The 23,953-nt window shown below is 38.1% G+C and overlaps 1 protein-coding gene and 1 long non-coding RNA gene across 3 annotated transcripts in view; both read left to right on the top strand.

Moving 5' to 3' along the window:
- Positions 1–23,953, top strand: part of XKR6 (XK related 6) — a 324,795-nt gene that overhangs the window by 29,528 nt on the left and 271,314 nt on the right. The gene's annotated exons all lie outside the window — the stretch shown is intronic.
- LOC123589728 overlaps positions 3,100–23,953 on the top strand; it is a 58,849-nt gene continuing 37,995 nt past the window's right edge. Inside the window, exons 1-2 of one of the 2 annotated variants that reach the window (XR_006708442.1) lie at positions 3,100–3,205; positions 3,456–4,184. This is a non-coding gene — a long non-coding RNA (uncharacterized LOC123589728). Of the gene's footprint in view, positions 3,206–3,455; positions 4,185–23,953 lie in introns of those variants that run through there. The other variant, XR_006708443.1, reaches the window with a different exon arrangement.

Genomic DNA, 23,953 nt, shown 5'->3' with positions numbered 1-23,953 from the left:
GTAAATATGCATAATATAATATAAATTACCATTGTAGTCAGTATTTTTTTTTTATCGTGGTAAAATACGTGTAACAAAATTTACCGTTTTAACCCATTTGCCAAGTGTATATAGTTCATTGGCCTTAAATACATTGACAGTGTTGTGTAATCATCACCACCATCCATCTCCAGAACTTTTTCATCATTCCAAACAGTCTCTCTACCTGTTCAGCATTAATTCCCCAATGCTCCCTTTCTCCAGCCCCTGGTTACCTCTTTCCTACTTCCTGTCTTTATGTGTTCGCCTATTCTAGGTGCCTCGTATAAGTGGAATCATAAATTTGTCCTTTTGTGTTTGGCTTATTTCACTCAGCATATTTTTTAAGGTTCATCTATATTACAGCATGTGTCAGAATTGCATTCCTTTTGAAGACTGAATAATAATCCATTGTACAGACATATACCACATTGTATTTAGCTGTTCATCAGTTGATGGATATTTGGGTTATTTCCACCTTTTAGCTTTCATGAATAATGCTCTTGTGAACACTGGTGTACAGATATCTGAATTCTTGCTCTCACTTTTTTTGAGTACATACCTAGGTGTAGAATTGGTTGATCATATGGTAATTCTATGTTTAAGTTTTTGAATAACTACCAAACTTGTTTTCCTCAGCAGCTGCATAATTTTACATTCCCACCAGCAATGTGCACATGTTCTGATTTCTCCACATCTTCACCAAAACTTATTTTCCTTTTTTTTTCCCATTGTAGTCAACGTACTAGGTATGAAGGTCTCTCATTGTGGTTTTGACTTGCATTTCCCTAATGACTGATTATGTTGAGCATGTCATGTGCTTGTTATTAGCCTTTTATATACCTTCTTTGAGGGAATTGTCTGTTCAAATCCTTTATCCATTTAACTGGCCTCTCCTTTTGTTATTTAGTTGTAGGAGTTTTTTGTATATTTTGATATCCAAATACATGATTTGGAAATATTTTTTCCCATTCTGTAGGTAGTTCTTGCACTTTCTTCATATATTGAACCATCTTTGCATTCCAGGATAAATCCCAATAGGTCATGGTAGATAAAATTTTTTTTTAATGCTCTGTTGGATTTGCTTTATTAATACTTTGTTGAAGGTTTTGTGTATATATTCATAGGGCTTTTGGTTTTTAATTTTCTTATGATGTCTTTTTCTGGCTTTGGTATCTGTGTTGCAGCCTCATAGAATGAGTTGGGAAGTGTTCCCTTGTCTTCTGTTCTTTGGAAGAGTTTGAAAAGGATTGATGTTAATTCTTTAACAGTGTGGTAGAATTCACCAGTGAAGCCATCTGGTTATGGACTTCTTGGGGAGATTTTTGTTTTTTCTTGAGTCAGTTTATATAATATGTGTGTTTCTAGGAATCTGTCCATTTCATCTAGTTGACTAGTTTGATGTATAGTTCATATAATTCTTCTATAATTCTTTTTACTTCTGCAAGGTCAGTAGTATGTCTCTACTTTCTGATTTAGGTTATTGTGTCTCTTGTATTCTTTGTAAGTCTAGCTACAGGTTTGTCAATTTTGTTCATCTTTTTCAAGAGGCCACTTTGATTTTCATTGATTTTCTTTATTACTTTATTTCATTTATCTCCTCCCTGATAGTCATGGTTATTTTCCTTCTCTGTTTCTTACGATACAAAGTTAGGTCATTGATTTGAGATCATTCATCTTTTTTGTTTTTTGTTTTTTAACTTTATTTATTTGGGGGTGGGGAGAGGGAGTGAGGAAGGGACAGAGGGAGAGGGAGAGAGAGAATCCCAAGCAGGCTCCACACTGTCAGTGCAGAGCCCAGTGCGAGGCTCGAACTCACAAATTGCTAGATCATGACCTGAGCTGAAATCAAGAGTCGGATGCTCAACTGACTGAGCCACCCAGGCGCCCCTCATTCGTCTTTTTTAATGCAGGCATTACAGCTATACGTTTCCTTTTGAGCATTGCTTTTGCTGCTTCCCATAAGTTCTGATATGTTTTGTTTTTGTTTTTGTTTTCATTTGTCTCAAGGTATTTTCAGTGTCAGGCCTTGTCAGGCACTTTTTTTCTGTCAATTTTGTTTCTTTGCATGGGCCATACCTCGCATTTTCTTTTCATGCCTTGTGACTTTTTTTTTAATTGAAAAATGGACACTTGAATTTGATGTTTATAATATTTTATCTCTAGAAATCAGATTCTCCCCCTTCCCTGGTTTTTTAATTGTTGAAGGCAGTGGTATTTCTGATATGTAGTAACTTTTTGCAAATATTGTTGTAGGAATCGTATTCCTTGTTGTGTATAGTCACTGAAGTCTCTATTTCTCGGCTTGTGTTCAGTCAGTGATTTCATAGAGAGTGCCTTGTATGCCAGAAGCTAGAAAACAAATAAACCTCTCCGATTCTTTGCAGGTTGGCTGTGTGCTGCTGCCTGTTTTCCTAAGATAGTCAGACTTGGAACTAATTTAGCATTCAGTGTGTGGTGAAAGCTTAGGGTTTTCTCTGAGCATGCGTCCTATCCTGGGCATAGCTGCACCTTTCTAAATTTCCTTAGATACTGGTGCTTTTGACTGCCCTAATTTCCCAAAGAAACTCTCTTCTTGACTTTTCCTCCTAGATCTTGGGTAGTCTATTGTATGTTTCAACTATAATCCTTTACTTCAGGTATCTGCAGATTGTTCCTGCACCTTAGATGTTTTGGGCAGTGCCCACCACTTCTCCAGCCTGGATGAGTTTGAGTTAGGTGAGACAGAAACCGTATCTTGCCCGTCCTTCAGATGATCCCGAGATAGGTTATAACACAGTTAAACAATAATTCACAAGTCAGGTCTGGTCTGCTTTTTCTAGAACCAGGGAGCCCAGGTCCCATTTTGGGAACATAGGCTGCTGCCACACCAGAGATGGGGTAGGGCAAGGACAAATGAAAATGCCACAAATGTTGCCTACCATTTTAAGTTGACTTTTCCTTGATCCAGTATTCAGTTGGATGCTGTTTTCCAGAGTTCTGATGAAGTTGGTTCTGACAGTTGGTGTTTGTTTTTCGACGTCATGGTACCGTAGGGGGCTGTGGGTGGGAACATGGAGCCACTTACTCCGCCATGTTGCAGACTTCACCCTCACCCTGTCAGACCTAGATATCTTCTGGTAGTCCAATTTCAATGCCCACAGAAAGCATTTTATTCTACTGCATCTACAAATTCTGCAGATAAGAGGTGCTCTTTTTTCTTTTTTTTTTTTTTTTTTAAATTTTTTTTCAACGTTTATTTATTTTTGGGACAGAGAGAGACAGAGCATGAACGGGGGAGGGGCAGAGAGAGAGGGAGACACAGAATCGGAAACAGGCTCCAGGCTCTGAGCCATCAGCCCAGAGCCCGACGCGGGGCTCGAACTCACGGACCGCAAGATCGTGACCTGGCTGAAGTCGGACGCTTAACCGACTGCGCCACCCAGGCGCCCCAACAGGTGCTCTTTTTATATATCCCTGGCAATCACCAGTTTCTGTGACACTATTTTCAGGAGTGTTGTTGACTGAGTAGTAGCATTAATATTTTTTTCTGAGTAAATATTAGATTAAGTACTAAATACTAAATACTTTTAAAAGTTTGGTGCCCTAGGATCTTTATCTCTTACGGCCATGTTTTTGGATATCTTTTCTCCCTGTGCAAATGCACTTTTGAAATAACCCGAGGCAAGGGTAAATATGATTTGATTTATATACAGTTATGCATTTACTGGCAAAACTGAGGTACAGCTAAAATGGTCTTTTATCTATGTGGTGGAGAGTATGCATTTATAATCAGTTTGCAAATATGGAAAGGTGGCATCATTTGGCAGGACATTCGACAATGACCACTGCATGTGGCTTTTTAAGACCTTACTGCCCTCTTATGTAACATGAGGTGGTATAAGACAGAGCGTATTCAGGAGAAGACAAATTCTATCACTATACACAAACCAGAAATGACCACTTGAATAAGAATTTGAGACCTTTGGATGTAAGAATGTATGATGGTCCTTCTGGCGTTCTTTGGCTGCTTTTGATGTTGATCAATCGTTTTGATACTAGATTGGGATCACTGTTTGTTTTTCAGGACTTTGACCTAGAAGCTAACCTATCACATTCATTCTGAAGACTGAGTTGAGCCTAAAAATGGAAAAACAGTTGGTAATAAATTGCTTACATGATGTGAACCTGAGACTGCCGTGACCCTACACTGCACACCATTTTCCCAGTTGTCTCTTACTGTCTGGGTGTCAACTCAAAAACATAGTTTGGTTAAAATTCTCCATTAAGGCATAGGAGTTAGTAGATCTGTGCTTCTCTACTTAAAATAGTCACTGTCAAGGGAAAGATTGGATGATTTAGTACTGTCCTGTTGTGTCAGGGGATTTTTTTGGATTGAAGGTGTATCTTAAGCCTGTTGGTACCTCTAGTTCTTTGCTGTCCTTACACATCATCTCCTTTGAACCTTAGATTATGGAGGTGAGAGGAAGTGGGATTACCTTTGTTTTATGTATCAGTAAACAAAACTTCAGTAACATTGTTTCTTAAGTAAGTGATGGTGTTCTAGGAGCCAGGTCTCAGGTGTCTAAGGCTAATGTTCTTTCTAATTTTTCACATCTGACAAGTGGATTTTGAGAAATAGTTGATTATATGGTGAGAGAAGAACAGTGTCGTAGAAATTAGTGGATAGAAAAGGGGGATGCTAAGAATCAAAGACCCTCACAATTATGGCATATATGTTTGTGTGTATGTGTGTGTGCTTATTTCTTTATTATAGTTAGGCCATATTCATTGTAGTTTAATGCTTGGTTCTTTTGAAAGGAATGAAATTGGAAATAGGATATCTGTTAAAACAGTGACTTAATACAAGAACCTCTTGAATTTTCATTTCAGTTTTATATTATTTTTTTACTTTCCTCCTTTCAGACCTTTCATTTTCCCCATAGGAACCCATAGGGAAGAAGACTTAGAATAACATAAACGTAGGGGCAGTAAAACCAAGGGGAAAAGGCTAACAACAGTTCTGAGCAAGTGCTGGGAAAAGAGCTTGAACACCAGGGGAGGAGAAAAGGGAAAAGTCTAGTGCCTGCAGTAATTGACCTCATTCTAGCATGGCTGCGATGACACACAATTGCAGAGTTTGATACTGTAAAGGATCAGAGAACTGTTGGCTCTGCTTGAGGCACTTTCAAACCTTACTACTCTACCTGAATTGAAGCTGAAGCCTGCAGGTGGATTGGCTACTGGCCATGAACAGGCTGACTCCATAGGAAAGTAAGTAGGAAGCAGTGCTGGCCCGGTCACGTTCATTCTTCCTCGTTTTAGACAGGGGTCTTCGTCATATAGAAAGGGAGAGAACTAGGGTGAAACTAAGATGAGAGTGACTCTTCCAGAAACTTACCTCCACGTTCCCATTTTGAAGCATATGTCTACAACTTACCAGGATGACTGGGTTGAGGAATGGTTGTCTTTTTAATGTCTGTTTATCTTTTTTTTTTTTTTTTCCACATTAATTTTTCAATGAGGGCTGGGCCAGTGACAACAGAGAAGGTTTAGAACAAAATAAAATTTAAACCCTTCATTCAGCTCTGTGATCTGGGATACCTTGGATACCTTGACAACCTCTCTTTCTCTCTCTCCCTCCCTTCCTCATCTGTTAAATGAGGTACCAAGAGTGTACCTACCTTATAGATACAGTAAGTGAGTTTATGGATCTTAAGTGCTGACACACTGCCTAGCACATAGAAGTGTTCTTGTCAGAAACTGAAAAACTAAGTAACAGACCATGCAGACAACAAAAGACATGGATTCTATCCCACCTGAATTAGTGCTTTTACCAAATTCAGTATGTATTTTGTTACTCTTCATTTTTTAATTGTTACCCTTAGGTTTTATTAATGAGACTTAATTTTGTCCTGGATGTGTATCTCCCGCAGATCAGGATGTGGTCAGTTACATGACCAGGGAAAGACCTAGTACATGCAGACTTAGGTGGGTTTTGCGAGCTTCACGCGAGAACCTGGAAAGTGACCCTGGCCACAAAAGGTGCCAAGTCTCTGGTGTGCGGGTCACATTTTTCCTGCAACAGTAGTTATGTATTAGAATTGAGAATGTATGGAAGTAGACTTGGTAATATATTATTCTGGGTGATAAAGGCTGTGCGGTGCTTATACCTTACACAAAACTGTGTTTTTAAAACCTTCTCATGTTTGAAAGACGCCAGGTTTTAGGACTGACCCTCCCAGAGTATGGTTTGATGTTTTCTAACAATTTTTTTTTTTTTAATTTTTTTTTTCAACGTTTATTTATTTTTGGGACAGAGAGAGACAGAGCATGAGAATGGGGGAGGGGCAGAGAGAGAGGGAGACACAGAATCGGAAACAGGCTCCAGGCTCTGAGCCATCAGCCCAGAGCCTGACGCGGGGCTCGAACTCACGGACCGGGAGATCGTGACCTGGCTGAAGTCGGACGCTTAACCGACTGCGCCACCCAGGCGCCCCTTCTAACAATTTTTTATTATCAAATTTGTTGATTTTTGATCATTTTAAATGGCCCTGATTTTATTAGAAAATAATTTTACGTTTTGACCACTTGTTTTTTTGTATGTCATTGTATTCCCTGTTTTCAGGTACAGGGGAAACAAATTCGATAAAATAAACAGTTTCTCTTTAAGGAAGAGCGGTTTTCTTTTTCCTAAAATGGTATTTTTGGAGGCTCATGGTCCAAACAGATTAGCTGGGCTGAGAATGAGATTAAGTGATGAATCCATAAAAATGTGGGGTCTGAAATGCTTATACTGGGTAGTTCGGCTAAGACTCGGCCATCAGATATGTCTTTACTGTTTATGTGTAATGATTTAAAGAGTTCCTGAACTCACTGTGGCTCTCCAGAGTTTTGTTTTGTTTTTTTCTGGCTCCCCAGTGTCAGTCAGACAGACCATCTTAAAACTTTGAGGTTCATTGCCTCACTGGATTAACCACTGGGCCTTTTGTAATAATGTCCTCAAAATTTTTAGAAAATCAAAAGTCATATTTTTATATAAGCCAAAACAACAAAAAAGTGAAGTTCCTCTTTTGTAATTGTGGAGGGTAAAGTATGTTCTGTAACTTTTCACTGCCACAGTGTCAGTATGAACCATTTTGAAATTCCAGTTTAGCTGCCTTTAATGAAATGTGAAATAAAACCACCTAGTAACTATTATAATTAAAAGTTAGGATTTTTTTTTCTCCTTCTGCAATTGATCAGTTGTGAATCTCAAGTCACAGTTTGGAAAATTAAGGCCATAAAGCTTCAGAGTTGGGGATGTCTGAGGATGGTTCCTGTGGACTAAGAGAAGGTGACGGAGAAGGAGACTTTTTCTGAGTTTACAACGTGGTAGGCATGTTTATTCCTGTTTGATTTAATACAGTCATGTGCTCTGTCTGCTTCTCCCTCCTTTGCCTTCAGCTTCTTGGATTCCTAACTCTTGGATACATTTCTCTGTTCATTCTTTTAAAAATTTCTGGAAGCTAGCTCCTTTAACTTCTATTTATAATTAGGTAGTTTCCTGTCTCAGAAAATAAAGAGAGAGTTTCTTTATCTCGGGTATATCACTCAGAATTGTTCTGGGTCACTGTTTTTTAAATATAAAATATGATGGGGTCAGATTACTTTTCCAGAAATGTCATTCTGTGAAGTAGGATAAGATGAGATGGATCCTCCCATAGACCTTCCTCTTGTTTTCGTTATTCCGCACTATTTATTTGCTAGGACTTGGACAGCTCAATCCAATTCTTCTTTACAAAGGCAGATTAACCCTTTATTCTTTTCCTTCTTTGCCAGTTAAGCCAACCAGAATTTGAGTTACAAGTTCCATGATATAGCTTAATAAATATTTTGCTGTTATAAAGATTTAGCATTTAAATACTAAATTCTGACTGAGAAAGACTTGTGATAGCTCATCTTAGCAAAGTGATAGCAAAGTGATTGATTAATCAGTAAGATTTATTAAGGGTTTAAAATGCTGCTAACATTGTGAAGAATTGTGGGTATCCCTGAACATGTTTGTATTATAGGAAAATAAAAGTATCTGAAAGAAAGAACAAATCAGGTGCTAAATCTTGCTCTCTTGTGTAAGTACAGTCCCAGTATAGAGGATGATGTATGTATTGTGGTAGTTATTGGCAGTTGCTGGGAAAAGAATCGTGGATCCAACCTAATCATGGAACTGGGTATTTTGGTTGCACTTTGCAAGATTTGCAAATTCCACGTGGGCAGAAAGGGTTAATGACGTGCTAGGCGTGTATAGGAGACCTTATGAGCAAAGGCATTGGACAGGAATTAGACTGGGGGCGTAGGGAGAGAGGAGGGTCTTGGGTAGCTTTGGGATATGGACACTGAGTAGACTCCATAAGAAGTGGAAGCTGTATTAAGGTAGGTAGTGGAGAGAGAACTTTAAATCCCAGGCGGAAGAGTTTAGGTTAGAGTAGGTAGGTATTTAGAAGTCTTTAGACTTCTCTTCTTCTAGCCTTCAGATGTTATTGATTGTTGATTTTAGGCTTAGAGCTGCTGCATCTTACAACCCTGTGAGGGTTGTGAATTCCATCCCATATCCTTGATTTCTCAAATTTAATTTCACCTAGATACTCTGCTTGGATCAGGTCCAGTTGGCAGTTGTGATTTGGTTTTGTGTTTTAATGCATCTTTTTACCTTTGCTATATTCTAATCTCATAATATTTTAGAGTCTTACAGTTGGAAGGGTGCTTGGAGGTAATCTGATCCACCTATCAACCAGTACAGGAATTACACGCTTAATGATTGAAATGATTGTTCTGTTTCTGCTGGAATGCATGAACCATCTTTTAATACAACTCTTTCCATTGGTAGGTTTCATTTCTTAAGTTAAAATATGCCTTTTCTAGCATTATCTGGAGCTATACAAAGTCTAATATTTTTCTTTCAGGTATTCCAGCCCTTCAGATATTTGAGGAAACTTATGATGATGTCTTCTTCTAAACTGTCTTTTCTAAGTCTCAATATTTTACTTTCTCTTACTTTATACTTCAAGATTCTCCACCATCACTCTTGTCCATCTTTTGTGTATTCTGGTCTTAATGAAGACCTGGAATTGAACATAATATCCTTCTTTAAAAAAATCAGTTATTGGGGCACCTGGGTGGCTCAGTTGGTTAAGTGGTTGACTTGGCTCAGGTCATGATCTCACAGTTTATGGGTTCAAGCCCCACATCGAGCTCTGGGCTAACAGCTCAGAGCCTGGAGCCTGCCTCAGATTCTCTCTCTCTCTCTCTCTCTCTCTCTCTCTCTCAATAATAAACATAAAAATAATTAGTTATGATTTAGCAGGCAACAGAAATCCCCTTCTCATTTGGCTTAAACAATAAGGAATTTACATTTTCTTCATAATTGAATGTTCTTGAAATTGAGACATTTTGAAAAAAATTTTTTTTTTTCAACGTTTATTTTTGGGACAGAGAGAGACAGAGCATGAACGGGGGAGGGGCAGAGAGAGAGGGAGACACAGAATCGGAAACAGGCTCCAGTCTCTGAGCCATCAGCCCAGAGCCCGATGCGGGGCTCGAACTCACAGACTGCGAGATCGTGACCTGGCTGAAGTCAGACGCTTAACCGACTGCGCCACCCAGGCGCCCCGAAATTGAGACATTTTGAACCTTTATTTAAGTGAATAGAATGTTGGTTTAGTGACAGCCTCCCCCCCCACCTTGATGATTCATAAAATAATGATGCATCCAAACCATTGAAATGTCTTAACTGAGGAAACGTGATGTTATCTCAGATATCAGGAGATCTGATGGATAGAGTGGATCCATGATTGGATATTTTTTTACCTTGATTATATCAGCAAACCAGTGTGGCAGAGAAGTTTTTGGCTTGCCTTCTTATGACTGCGAGATGGCTGCAACAGCTCTAGGCCTCAAATCTCTGTAATCAAAAACATCTAAAGGCCAGAAGAGGGAAAGTCCCTTCTTTGTGTTCTTTTTTTAATAAGCAGAATTTCCGAAGTGACCCTCCTTGGTCAGAATCGTCATATGCCTGTTCCTAAACCAATTACTGACAAGAGATAAGGATTACCATTAATGGCTCAGTGGTTCTCAGGCTTGTGTGCACCAGAATGACCTGGAGAACTTGTTAAAACACAGATTTCTGGGCCCCACTCCCAGAGTTTCTGATTTAGTAAGTTTAGACTGGAGACTGAGATTTTGTATTTCTCCCAAGTTCCTTCTACATGATGCTGATGCTGTTGATCCAGGGAATGGAAATGTCTGTCTCCAAATGTGTGCCCGACTGATACCCAAACAAAATCAGGATTTCGTTAACAAGTACGGTGGGCCAGTGGAGAGAGATAGGCAGTGTCCATTTCTGCTGTAGTCTAGATCAGTATTTCTCCCAGATGTTGTAACACACTGAGAAGTGTGATTGTTATTGTGGGTTGTACAGAATATATTACTAGTAGTAAACTAAGCTTTGAGAATGAATATAGAGTAGATCAAGTAGATTCAAGATAATGTTTGTTATTTTCTGACATGCTTTCTTGAAGGGGAGAGAAAAGGGTGGCTATTCAGTGAGGGCACAGGGAATGTACACCTTTGGAAGTACAGAGTGCGTATTAATGATAGCTGAAATGTGTTAACTCAGGTAAACATCAAACTGCATCTGTGAAATAGGTAGTATCCATACCTTCCAAAGGAGGAAACTGAGGCCCAGAGAGCTTTAAGTAATTTGCCCAGTGTAATACAATTAGCAGATGGTAGGGTTGGGTTTCAGAGCCATGAGGTTTGGCCTCACAACCTGTACTTTTAACCATATGTTTGACTGTCAGGTAGGTCCTCTGTTGCAGGAATGTCAAAGCTAAGATGTTCATTGTATGTTTTTGACTCTGCCAGTATGGTGGGATTGGTGTTCTGGTAATTATACCCTCCCTTCCTTTCCTCCCTGGTTCATAGCTACTTATATTTAGTGTTATTGATAAATTTGAACTTAAGTGTGGAACTTAAAACATTATGTTAGCAATGTCTGCCAGCTTTTTGCCATCTATGCATTTCATAAACCTGCCTTCCTTGTCTTTTTGCACATACTAGGGCAAAGAAAACTGTGTAGATAGGATTGAACATAGGGACTATGGTTAAACATTTGTTTTTTCTGCTGCTGTTGAATGTTACGGTGTGGAGGCTAATTATCTTTGTAAGAGAGGTTGTGTTGCTCACTATTTATGGCAAGTAACAAACTAATATGAAGGTTTCTAGTTGCTCCAGAATTATTGGGAAAGGTAAAGAAACTTTAGGCCAGGCTTCTAGGCATGACTCCCAAAAGCAGACTGAAAAATTGGGCGGCTGCATTTTTTGCCAAGCCCTGCTTAGCACTTTAAGCTGTAGCCACACTGAACAACTGGCCATGGTCTCTCACTTGTAGCTCTTTGTGCAGGCCTGTTGCCTTTGCCTGGTATACCCAATCCTCTTTTCTTGGCTAATGCTTCTTAACCTTCGGATCTCATTCTAAATTTTACTTAAGAAATTTTACTGATCCTCCCATCCTAATCTCCCTCAGACAGTCCTAAGAGTCCAGAGAGCTCCTGTTTTCCTCCTGTTGCATCCTGTATCCCACTGTCCTAGTACTTAACCCTTTATTACTGCTTATTGGTCTTTCCCCGATTCCACATTACATCCTAGTGCCTAGCACAGTGTGATACTTGAATGTAGAGAGTTGAGTGGTTCAGGTTTAAAAAGCCACTAATGACACATTTGAAACTTCCTTATCAAGAAATAGATGCCAGTCACTAATGTCTAAGTTGTAATTTATAATTTTCGTAATTATAATTGACTGGACAGATTTTTGCTTTGGTTTGAGTATAGCATCTTTTTTTTAATGTTTGTTTATTTTTGACAAAGCACAAGCAGGGGAGGGGCAGAGAAAGGGAGACAGAGAATCTGAAGTGAGCTCTTGGCTGATAGCAGTGAGCCCGATGTGGGGCTCGAACTCACAAACCGCAAGATCATGACCTGAGCTGAAGTCAGATGTTCAGCTGACTGAGTCACCCAGGCGCCCCTGAGTATAACACCTTTTATTGAATGTCTAATGTAACTTACTGGAGATTGGACAACAAATCTGTTTGCTAATAATTCTTCAAAAGTTTGGAAGCTGGGAATCTGAAAGTTTGTAACTACATGAAAAAAGACTCAAAAAATAATAAAAAGTTTATTTTTTGAATAATTGTAAGTTTACCAAAAAACGGTAAAGACCACACAGAGAGTTCCTGTATACTCCCACCCAGTTTTTCCCATTTGTTTAACATCTTACATTACCATGGTACCTTTGTGCAAAGTAAGACACCCACATTGGTACACTGCCATTAACTAAACTCCAGATTTTATTTGAATTTCACCAGTTTTTCCATTTGTGTCCTCATTCTGTTCCAGGATCCATTCCAGGATACCAAAGTACATTTTGTCGTCATATCTCCTTAGTCTCTTCTGGGCTGTGACAGTTTCAGTCTTTCCTTGTTTTTCATGCCCCTGACAGTTGGGAAGTCCTGGTCAGGTATTCTGTAGAATGTCCCTCAATTTGGGTTGGTCTGATTTTTTTATCCATGATTAGACAGAAGTTATAAATTTTTGGAAAGAATACTATAGCGATGAAGTGGCTTTCTTGACACATGACATCAAGGAATGCATGATACCTGCATGACCTCGTGGGTGAGGTTGACCTTCAGTTAAGTAGCTAATCCCTTGCTTAAGGTGGTGTCTTCAGGTTTCTCCACTGTAAACTTACTATTTTCCTCTTTTCCACTCTATTCTTTTGAAGCAAGTCACTAAGTACCCACCCCCACAGACTGTGTGTGGGGGGGGCCAGAGGATTAAGCTCCGCCTCCTGGAGGGGGCAGTGTGTGCATATGTTATTTAGAATTCTGTAAAGGAGATTTGTTTTTTCCTGTCCCTGTGCAGTCACTTTGTATGTTTATATTGATGACAATTTAGTAGATGCTTAGTGGGTCTCTACTCTGTGACAGATACTGTGCTAATTTAGGGGCAGTATTTTTAACTCTTTTGGGGTCACATGCGTCTTTGAAAGACTGATAACTGCTATAGACCTTCTCTCCAAAAAGCATAAGATATACAGAATTTTGCTTCTAATTTTAGGGGTTTCACAGATCTTTGAAACTCTTAGAACTTGAATTAAGACACTGTCTACTAGTAATTTAGAACAGCCGAGGAGACAGGCAAGTTAAAAACAATGGAATAGGATGCGTTGTGTGCAGTCAGGGAAATTTGAGTAAAGTATTATGGGAAAACAGTTACAGGAGTAGCTTTACTTTGGGTGTAGGGAAAGCTACAGAGAGCAGCTACAATTTGAATTTGGCATTGAAGAATGAGAAAGAGTTAAATCAACAAGAGGTTGGAAAAGCATTCTAAGCAGGAGGAACACAACCAACAAAGACCTGTGCAAAAATGCATGCTGGAGGAGCTAGATCTTGCGCGGTATAGGTGAAGTGGCAGGTGGCTTGGATATAAAATTGGTGGAGAGGTAGGAGACGGTATAGAGCGGAAAGAGCCTTGGATAAGTTTCTCAGTTGATAAATTTTGAAATGTTTAAATGAATATATAATGGTTTTGTATACAGATTATTTTCATCTTTAGTTTTATGACTCAGTAATTTACTTGCATCATGCATGTATGAGCTAAGGAGTGACTAGGACGTGAAGAAACGTACACCTCTTTCTCAAGAAGCATGGATATGAAGGCGCTTGGTGAAGGAGACAGCTAGAAGAGATTGTGGCATCCATAGGAGTTTTGTTTTGAGTTGGGAGAGACTTGAGTGTGTTCAAATGAAAGGAAGGAGCCAGTAGAGAAGGAAAGTGATAATTGAAATGAGGCTCCTGAAAGGGAGGAAGGGTTGAACTAACACAGAATAGATAGTTTGCATTAGGAATTAATCTAACTTGTACTTAATTGCTTTTGTACATTTTATTTAGAACGGTCTTACATATCATATCGGACATAACATTTGACTTATAGGTAAGTTCAGGCTGTGACCCTGACCTTCCATCTTACTGTATTCAATATGCTTATTTAATCTCTTGTATTAATATATTTAAGGTCTTTGCTAAATTCTGGTGATAGAGAAAGTGTCAGAGAGTCCATACCCTTTGTGAACTTGGTTGAAATAATTAGGATACAGGACAGATATATAAAAGGATCAAAAATAAATATGTGAAATTCTCCAGTTCTTTCTCATGCTTTGGGCTTCAGCTTTTGGCCAGAGCAGTCACTCTATCTTCCTGTTTGTTTGTTTGTTTGTTTGTTTGTTTTTTTACGGTGCTGGAGAAAATGAGGTTATGATGGGCGATAGTTTATCTTGTTCTAAATAGCGTTTCTCAATTAGGAGTGAATTCAGCTGTTTCTGCACTAGAGAATCCTTACTGGATATTTTTCTTTTCCTCTTAGATAATTTTAACTCTGAGCTATGAAGAAGACTAATTTTTATGGTGACCTCTTTTCTTCCTTTTCTTTTAACTTAGGCCACAATGTTAATCGCTGGTTTCTAATCTGATAGATTCTATTTATAAAGGAATTGAACCTCTTAGGAAGGAAATTATTCCTAAATAAAGCATTAAAATTTAGCACATGTTTGAACATAGATTTGACCCTATGCTTAACAAAAGGTTTTTGGTTGTGGTTTTAATAAAATGCCCTTTGGGCATGGTATTAATTGACTTTGGAAATTAAAAGGAAACTTCATTAAGCAGCCAGTAATCTTGCATTTATATTCTTTCTGCTCTAAATCCTTAGAAAACATATGCTCTTTAAATAATTAAAAAGTGTGTACTGAAGTTTTATTGTTGAAAAACCACCTAGTATTGTAATGGTAAATAAACAACTTTCACTTTAAAGCATTTTCCTTTTGTGATGGATTTTTGAAAAGAAATTTTAATAAAATTACATTATTTGCACTAACAATTGACTTTGAAACCTTTAAAGTCAGTATATTTTATGCTTCTGGACTCATTCGTTCATTCAGCAAAAATGTGCACAGCATGGCTGGATGTAGCAGTGAGTAAGAAAGACTTGGATCCTGTCCTCAAGCTTCCAGTCTAGTGAGACGAATGGAATAGGTGTGCTTAGTACTGCAGAAGGTTAGGGTGTCTGATGTGAGCCTGTGAGGGCACTTTCCTCGTTTGTGGGAAGGCATCAGCAAAGATCTCTTTGGTAACGTGAAATCTGCAACCAGGGGTGAGTAGAATCTGGGAGAAGGGTGAGGGAAGGATGTATGGCGCAGAGGGAATGGTTCCGAGGGAGGGAGTAGGGTCTGGGGAGGGTGGGGGTCCTGTGCAAGCTGACCCTGGAGGCTGAAGTATACACATGCAGGGGAGAGCAGCGCGTGTCGGCAAGGGCCATGTCGTGAGAGTCTTATAAGGATTTTGACTATCCTGAAGGCTCCAGAAAGCCATTGATGGGAGATCAGATTTGCATTTTGAGTAAGATCAATCTGTAGCAGAGTATAGTGGCGTGAGGCAGAGTGGAAAATGGGTGGGAGAGTTGAGCAAATCCAGGAAGGCCAGTTAGCCTTCAGTAGTAGTCTCTGCAAGGGCTGGTGATGGGTGCTTTCTGACAATTCGGTGTTAAACTCCACATTCTGAAAGACCACTGAAGGAGTGAGGTGAAAACTACGTATGTGTATTAAACAGACAGCATATGCCTGGGTGTAAAGCCTTGTAGCGCATGTAGTTTTCAAATTTCATTTAAGGATCCATATCCTGAAGATAATGCACAACTACTGTGAAATCTTAATAATTTTTTTCTTTTGGGGGGGTGTCCTGTGTTTATTTTATAAAATGAAACTAATATTCAAATTATGAAGTCTTTGGTTATAGCGATACAAAAACACAGTTTTAAACATATTCGATTAGCACTCTGGAACACTTGACCCTTAATTAACTAGTAAGGCAGGGAACTCAGTGTGCCCAAATGTTAAATAATGCTGTTTAACATTTGGAAGCCTGAAGCAAGACAAGGCAGTGATGACCATAACCAAGCTGAAAGGACTACTTTGTTTTTTTAATTATAAAAAAATGTTTATTTATTTTGAGAGAGAGAGTGGGAGGAGGGGCAGAGAGGAGAGAAGGGCCAAGCAGGCTCCACGCTGTCAGCACAGGGCCCAGTGCGGGGCTCATTCCCTTGAACCATGAGATCATGACCTGAGCCAAAACCCAAGAGTTGGACACTTACCCGACTGAACCACCCAGGAGCCCCAAGAGTACTCTTTTTTGCGTAATAAAGTAAGCTTGTAAAATGTATACGATTCTGCAGAGTACGGCATATCAAGACTAGAGAAGCAGGTGCCACTGGTTCGGGGCCTCAGGTTGAAACCATGGGCCTTGCCAGAAGATTCTTACTGTTTTTATCCCTAATGAAGCTCAAATAAATATGAGGCTGTGCTTGTAGAAAATCTTTTGTATTCTCTATTTGTCTTTCTTTTCCAGGGGAAGTAGAAACTTTACATCACAGACTTGAGAGAATATGATGCGAAAATCTTACAATTCAGTTTTGAGTCCATGAAGTGAGGGTGGGCTACTGAGAATATTTGAAGAGGATTGAAGCAGCAGCAGAGAAAAAGAGAATGGAGGGAAGGGTACTTTTGTTTTCTCCTGAAGAATGAGAGGGTAGACCACCATATTTAGAGGCAGACAAGGAACCAACAGAAAAAAAAAAAAAAAAGATTACAAGTATGCTAAAAACTCTATTAATTTGTAAGAAAACTATAAAAACACTCTGATATCTTCCTGGAGTTAACCAAACTGCAGGTTTGTGGGTGCAGGCCCCAGCACTGTCTTTACCCCTGATGCCAGCTGCAAGTTCAGGGGGTTGCCCAAATCACCCTGAGGTTCAATAATTTGCAAGTACTCACAGAACTCACTGAGAGCTGTTATTCTTACAGTTCTGCTTATTACAGAAAGAGAATACAGATCAAAATTAGCCAAAGGAAGAGACTCCTAGGGCTAATCCTAGGGCAGGGCCTGGGAGAATTCTAAATGTGTAGCTTCTGTTCTCTTCTCCCTTGGAGCTAGAATGGTTACCCTCTTGGTATCGGTGTGTACATGATGTGTAACCCTTTGCATGGAATATTACTAACCAGGGAATTCACTCAAGCTTTGGTTTCCAGAGTTTTTAATGGGGCTTTATTACATAGGCATGATTGGTTGATTGCCCATGGAGTTGAACTCACTCTCCATGTCTGTTGGTTGTGTGTGACCTGAAGCCCCTACACTAAATTGGTCTTTCTGACATGGCTAGTCCCCATCCTAAGACTGTTGGGTATGGCCATTCCTATGCTAAGATGGGGTATGACCAGCCCCTTCCCTAAACAAGGTCACTTCTGTCAGATATGACTTAGATTACCTCCCGAAAGCCTAGGCAGTGGCTAGACCTCTTTTTGGGCAAGACCAACTTTACTACACACTTATATTTTAAAAGGATTGTCTTGAGTTTTATGTTGAGATTGGTCTTGAGTAGGGGCAGGGTTAGAAACAAAAAGACCAATTAAAAGGACTGTTTGCAGTAGTCCAGAGGAAATGTGCTTAAGTCCACATGATAGTGGTAAGGGTAAGGTAATAAGAAGTGGTTTCATCATTAATTCTGGGGCACCTGGTTGGCTTAGTTGGTTAAGCGTCCAATGTCAGCTCAAGTCATGATCTCATGGTTCATGAGTTCAAGCCCTGCATCGGGCTCTCCTCTGACAGTGCAGAGCCTACTTCCAATCCTCTCATTCCCCTCACTCTGCCTCTCTCCTGCGTGTGTTCTCTCTCTCTCTCTGTCTCTCAAAATAAATAAGCATTAAATAAAAGTGGTTTCAGTCTGGGAATATTTTGAAGGAAAGAAGCAATAGGATTTATTGCTCTTAAGGATGGAGTTGGCATTACTGAAAGCCAGTTGTCCATCATAAGAATTAGGTGGCTCCCACCACTACCATCAAAGAAGAAGTCTCAAAAACTAGTCTGATATTGATGATATGTTGAGGTTTATTAAAAGCAAATCATTTCTTGTGTTTCAGATACTTGAAAAAAGAAATCTGTTGTACCTTATAATAATGCCATGTGAGGACTTTGAATGAACAAAAGGCCAACTTAACTGATACTAATACCTTTATATTGATTCTTCTCTCATAATACTATCAAAGTGATCCAAACTATATTTAGATGTTTTAAATTATTTCTGAATAGCAACAGTAGTAGAGTTTCTGGACCTAAAACTATTCAGCTTATTAAAACTGATAATACTTCCAGAAGTTTTTGCTGTGTTATACATGCTATATGCATGAGTTATGTCATATTTCATAGTTTCTTCATGCTATCTGCTGACCTAGTGAATTGGTTTATTTGGGTCAATTGAGAGCATTGATCTAAAGGAATAAATTAATATTGAACTCAGTTGTTCATTATCTTCATGTATCTTTCCTTAGCTTTGATGATGGTTATTTTTATACAGGTTCAGTTTCTTCATTGAGTTTAAGTGTGAATGTTGGCAGTTATAATTCAATGGATAACACAGGGTAATCTAACGGTACTCTAATTTTAATTTAAAAAATTGATAATTAAAAAATTCTTCCAAATAGCAAAATTTTGTTAGTATTACTCTGTTGATGTTAAGATCAGAATAATGCCAAACCATTTGGCTATTCATCAATGTATCAGTACATAACTTATCATCTGACAAATCTGTCAGCTAGAATTTGTGCTGTTCTCAAGCCCTAGTGACCCAGTAATATCTTTGCTGCATTATGGAAAGTACAAGGTTTGCTTAAGACTGCTTAGGAAATTTCTCATCATTGGAAATTGTGACTCAATGAACTCAATTCTAATTACATTTAAATTTGTTTATAGCAGTTAAAAGGATTAACTAGAAAAGAAATACAGTTGACCCCTGGACAACATGGGGATTAGGGGTGCCAACCTCTGTGCAGTAGAAAATCTGTGTATAACTTTTGAGTCCCGAAAGCTTAAGTACTAATAGTCTATTGTTGACTGGAAGCCTCACTGATCACATAAACAGTTGATTAACACATCTTTTGTATGTTATATGTATGATATACTGTCTTCTTACAATAAAATAAAGCGAATATTAAGAAAATCATGAGGGACAGAAAATACATTTACAGTTCCGTGCTGTATTTATATATAAAAAAAAAATCCTGCATACAGGTGAAATTCAAAGGTCAGCTGTATTCTGTTCAAAAGCAAGTTAAGGATCAAATTGTCATTTCTTGACTTTCTGTTCTGGCTTAGTTCTTTGGGCCACTAACTTAATTCTATTCATTTGTTTTGGAAAGCAAAGATTAGTGAAATAAAACAGATTGGTGTTACTAATGTTAGAACAGAGAATGAAAACCTTTGGTCACGTGTATACTTTATTTAGGAAAAAAGTTCAAATTGAAGTTCTTCAGGTGCCAGAAATCTTATCCTGGTAGTGACCAGTTATTCTTAAGTGGTAGAGTACATTGACTTTTCCTCCCTCCTTTCTTCTCTCCATCTCTCCCATCCTCCTTCCATTTCTCCTTCTGTCCTTCCCACAATTTATATATCTAGATTCAAAGCTTAAAAAATTAATTAGTCTGGCTTTAAAAAACGTGTTACACCTTGAGTGGTATAGATGAGGCCAGCAATATGCCTAGGTATTTTATGGAGTCAGAGCTGAGGATATTGTCCCGAATATTTCAGAGAGGACCATTGTAGACAGTGCAGGGAACCATGCTGTTACTTAATGTCTTCAGAAAGACCCCTCCCCCCCAACTAGTATCACACCCCTGATGCCACTGATTTATTCCAGTGTTTTAACTGCCCTTACTGCTAGCAGGGACATTTTCATCAGGTATCATTTGAATTCTGTGTACTTTAGCAAAAGTTTATATGTATGCTCTTAATGTAAATTGGGAACTAAAAAAACCTCTTTTTAATGTAGTTTGTTAATAAGTATGTTTACCATTGTCATTCTCCTGTGATCTTGTCTCTAAGTGGCATTCAACCTTCAGTTTAATAATCTATTGAACAGGACTTGTAATCTTCTTCCCAGTCAGTTATGAGAATGATACCATTGCTTCTTGTAGAGCCAAAATCACAACAGTAGTACAAGTTTATTAATTATTTCTCTTGCTGGTGGGAATTGTTTGGAACTTTTGAAGACAGATTTATGATATTTTTAAAGTGGGAGAAAATGTGAAGCAAAAGGGAATGTGAATTGATAAGTTGAAAAAGATTGAGAAAAATGTAAATAAAATACTTGCTGAGAGATTCTCAAATGGATCTTGGGTGTACATTTTCTGAAACTAGAACTCAGTTTGATCTGAATTCATCATGCTTTCTAGCTGCTTTACTTCTTTTGCTATTAACTCTGTAGTTTTTAACATGAAATTTTAGGAAATGGTACATTGTGTTTACATGGGTGGAATTCTGTTACATTCTTCCCTTGTTATTCATGAACAAAGTTAAAGTCTTGCCATACGAATAGATGAAATAGTAAACTATGTTCATGTTCTTTGCTCTTACACGATTACCTACTGCAGTCCTACAAAATACCTTTCAAAGATAAATATAAAATTTTGAATTGTGGCTTTTCATATACACGTTTGCCAAATGTATTAGTGTGTGATTTTTTTAAATTAGTATAAGATCACTTAGGTGTGTAAGTCCAGTAGGCATAGTGGTTTAAAATAAAATTAGGAGAGAAAATTTAAGACAATTTCAGTGTTGCTTATTTTTATTTGCTTGTTTGTTTATTTAATTTTAAGTAGACTCCATGCCCAACATTGGGTTTAAACTCATGACCTTGAGATTGAGTCACATGCTGTATCAGACTGAGCCAGCCAGGCACTTTTCCTTACTTTTGTTTACTTTACTTACTTTTAACAGTAGAAACTTTCACCTTGGAAGGTACTTTTTGGGACAAAAAGTTGTTTTCTGAATAGCCAATGAATATTTATATCATTTGGGAAAAAAACAGAGGAACTGGAAGAAAACCCCAGAGAGATTAAGGAATGCTTTTTCAGGGCTGTTCACATAGAATTTATTTATTTATGTCTTTATGTCTCTATTTATTTACTAATTTTTAATTTTTTTAATGTTTATTTTTGAGAGAGAGAGAGGGTGTGTGAGTAGGCGAGGGGCAGAGAGAGAGGGAGACACAGAATCCAAAGCAGGCTTTAGGCTCTGAGCTGTCAGCACAGACCCTGACGCAGGGCTCCAATTCCCAAACCGTGAGATCATGACCTTAGCTGAAGTCGGACGCCTAACCGACTGAGCCACCCAGGCACCCCACAAAGAATTTATATGAAGCAAATTAGTTTGGGTTTCTTTTATCTCGGGAGAAATTCTAACATAATTTTAAATTAAGGAAAGAGAAAATAAAACTCAGTGAATATAGTGGAACAGCACACATCGTTATTATGGCTAAAGGAGGTAGAAGAAAAGGGAAGGGAAAAAATAAAGGATTTCAAGGTTGGAAGGAATTTTAACTGATCATTATGTTCAGCTCCTTTTTTTTTTTCAGAGAGATAATATTGCAATTTAGGAAATGAGGTGGGAATCAGAGGGAAAGTAACCCAAACTGGAGGGTAAAGGTGGAGAAGGAAGTTTATATATTAAAATTGCTTTCACCTTGTGTTTTCTAGAGGGTTTTGCATAAAGGATAACACAACAGTAGGTTTTTAAAGGAGATTTAAAGCATAGGCATTTTTGAAATATTATCATCTCATTAATTTTTTATATAGTTTTTCAGATTATAAAAGCATGATACATGCTATTTCAAGCCAGGAAACCATTCTGAATATGAAATGTAGAGATTCCTCACAATTTCACCCTCACAGAAAAAACCACTATTAAAAGTTTGTTGAATAAACATTATTTTTATTCACTTTTATAAAAATGGGAGTATACCATATATATTATTTTATAATTTGGTATTTTTAGTTAACATCTTACATGCCTTTGTATAATCTGTATATATAGTTCTGCTAATGTTAAATGTATACATAGAAATCCACTGGGTGGCCCTTTCCATTGTGCCGTGATTTGTTAATATAGTTTCTTAGTGAAAATATTTAGTTGATTTCTAGTTTTTTAATGAATACAGAGAGTATACATAGAAATACAAATAGTTCTTCAGTGAAATTGGTGGTATGTTTATTTACCTTTTGTACTTGTGTTAGTATCTAGTAGGATAAATATTTCTGGATTTCAGAATGCAAACATAAAAAAAGACTCAAAGTGGCTACTAATTTGTATTTCCTTCAAGGAAGTATTTTTAGTTTTTTAGTCTGATAACCAAAACATGTTTATTAATTTGTAGTCCTTAGTTTGTGTCTTTTTTGTGAATTTTCACAAAGTGAATACTCCCATGTGACCAGCATCAAGGTCAAGAAACCACATCCACAGAAATACCCTTGGTGACTGACTCTTTAGGCACTAAAACTATTCCGCCCCCCCCCCCCCGCTCCCCCACTCCCACCCCAACGGTAAACACTAACACCATTGATGAGTTTTTACCTATGTTTGAATTTTATGACTGGTATCACACAGAATTATATAGATACTTTGGTGTCTGACTTATTTTATTTTATTATTATTTTTTAATGTTTATTTTTGAGAGAGAGAGACTGAGTGTGAACAGGGGAGGGCAGAGAGAGAGGGAGACACAGAATCCAAGGAGGCTCCAGGCTCTGAACTGTCAGCACAGAGCCTGATGCAGGGCTCGAACTCATGAACTGGGAGATCATGACCTGAGCCGAAGTTGGACACTCAACCGACTGAGCCACCCAGGTGCCCCTGGTGTCAGACTTCTTTAATTCAACATTGTTTTTGAGATTCAACCATGTTGTTGTGTGTACTAGTTGTAGACTGTTCTTTTTCCTTGCTGTATGGTGTTCCATTGACCGAATATACAGTTCACTTACCTGTACTAATATTGACGGGCATTTGGGTTGTCCTACTTTTTGGATATTAAGAATAATGCTGCTGTAATATAAACATGCTTGCGTTTGTCTTCTGATGAACATGTATATACACTTCTGTTCAGAGTTACATTGCTATGTTATAATTTTGTTTGTTTTAATATGTCTTTGGCCCATTTTAATATTAATGTTTGGTTTAGTTCTCTGTTATGTTATTCTTTACTGTTTAAAAAAAAATTTTTTTTTAACGTTTATTTATTTTTGAGACAGAGAGAGACAGAGCATGAATGGGGGAGGGTCAGAGAGAGGGAGACACAGAATCTGAAACAGGCTCCAGGCTCCGAGCTGTCAGCACAGAGCCCAACGTGGGGCTCGAACTCACGGACCGCGAGATCATGATCTGAGCCAAAGTCAGCCACTTCACCGACTGAGCCACCCAGGCGCCCCTATTCTTTACTGTTTTTATTTGGCATTTTCTTTCTTCTTGTTCTCTCTGCATATTATGATCAGTTTTAGTAGATACTGACAAAACATTTCTATAAAGTGGCTGTGTCAGTTTGCACTCCCAGTAGCTGTTTGCTTCACGTCCTTGCTGATATCTGCTATTTTATTTTCCCATTCTATTGGGTGTGTAAAACTCCAAACCATATTAGTATAATCTATACGTTTGATTTGATATCTGGTACTTTTTTTAATTCAGAATTTTCTGGTCAGTCCTGGTTATTTATTCATCCAGTTGACCTTTAGGATTATTTTGAAGTTTATAAAATAAATATGCTGGGATTTTTATTTATAATTTTATTGATTTATAAGTTACATTGATGTGAATTAGCAACTTGTATTATTTAGAGTCTTCCAATTCAGAATAAGACATGAGTTTTCAATTAATTTAGGATTTCTTTTATGTCCCCCAGTTGAGTTATATGGTTTGTTTTGTAGATCATTCACATTTCTTACTAAGTGGATACTTCATTGTTTTATGCTTGTGAAAGTGTGAGTATATATTCT

The sequence above is a fragment of the Leopardus geoffroyi genome, chromosome B1 (genome assembly GCF_018350155.1).
Source record: "Leopardus geoffroyi isolate Oge1 chromosome B1, O.geoffroyi_Oge1_pat1.0, whole genome shotgun sequence".
NCBI classification, from domain to species: Eukaryota; Metazoa; Chordata; class Mammalia; order Carnivora; family Felidae; genus Leopardus; species Leopardus geoffroyi.
The sequence above is the reverse complement of the archived record's forward strand: the minus strand, read 5'-3'. Positions and strand labels throughout refer to the sequence as shown.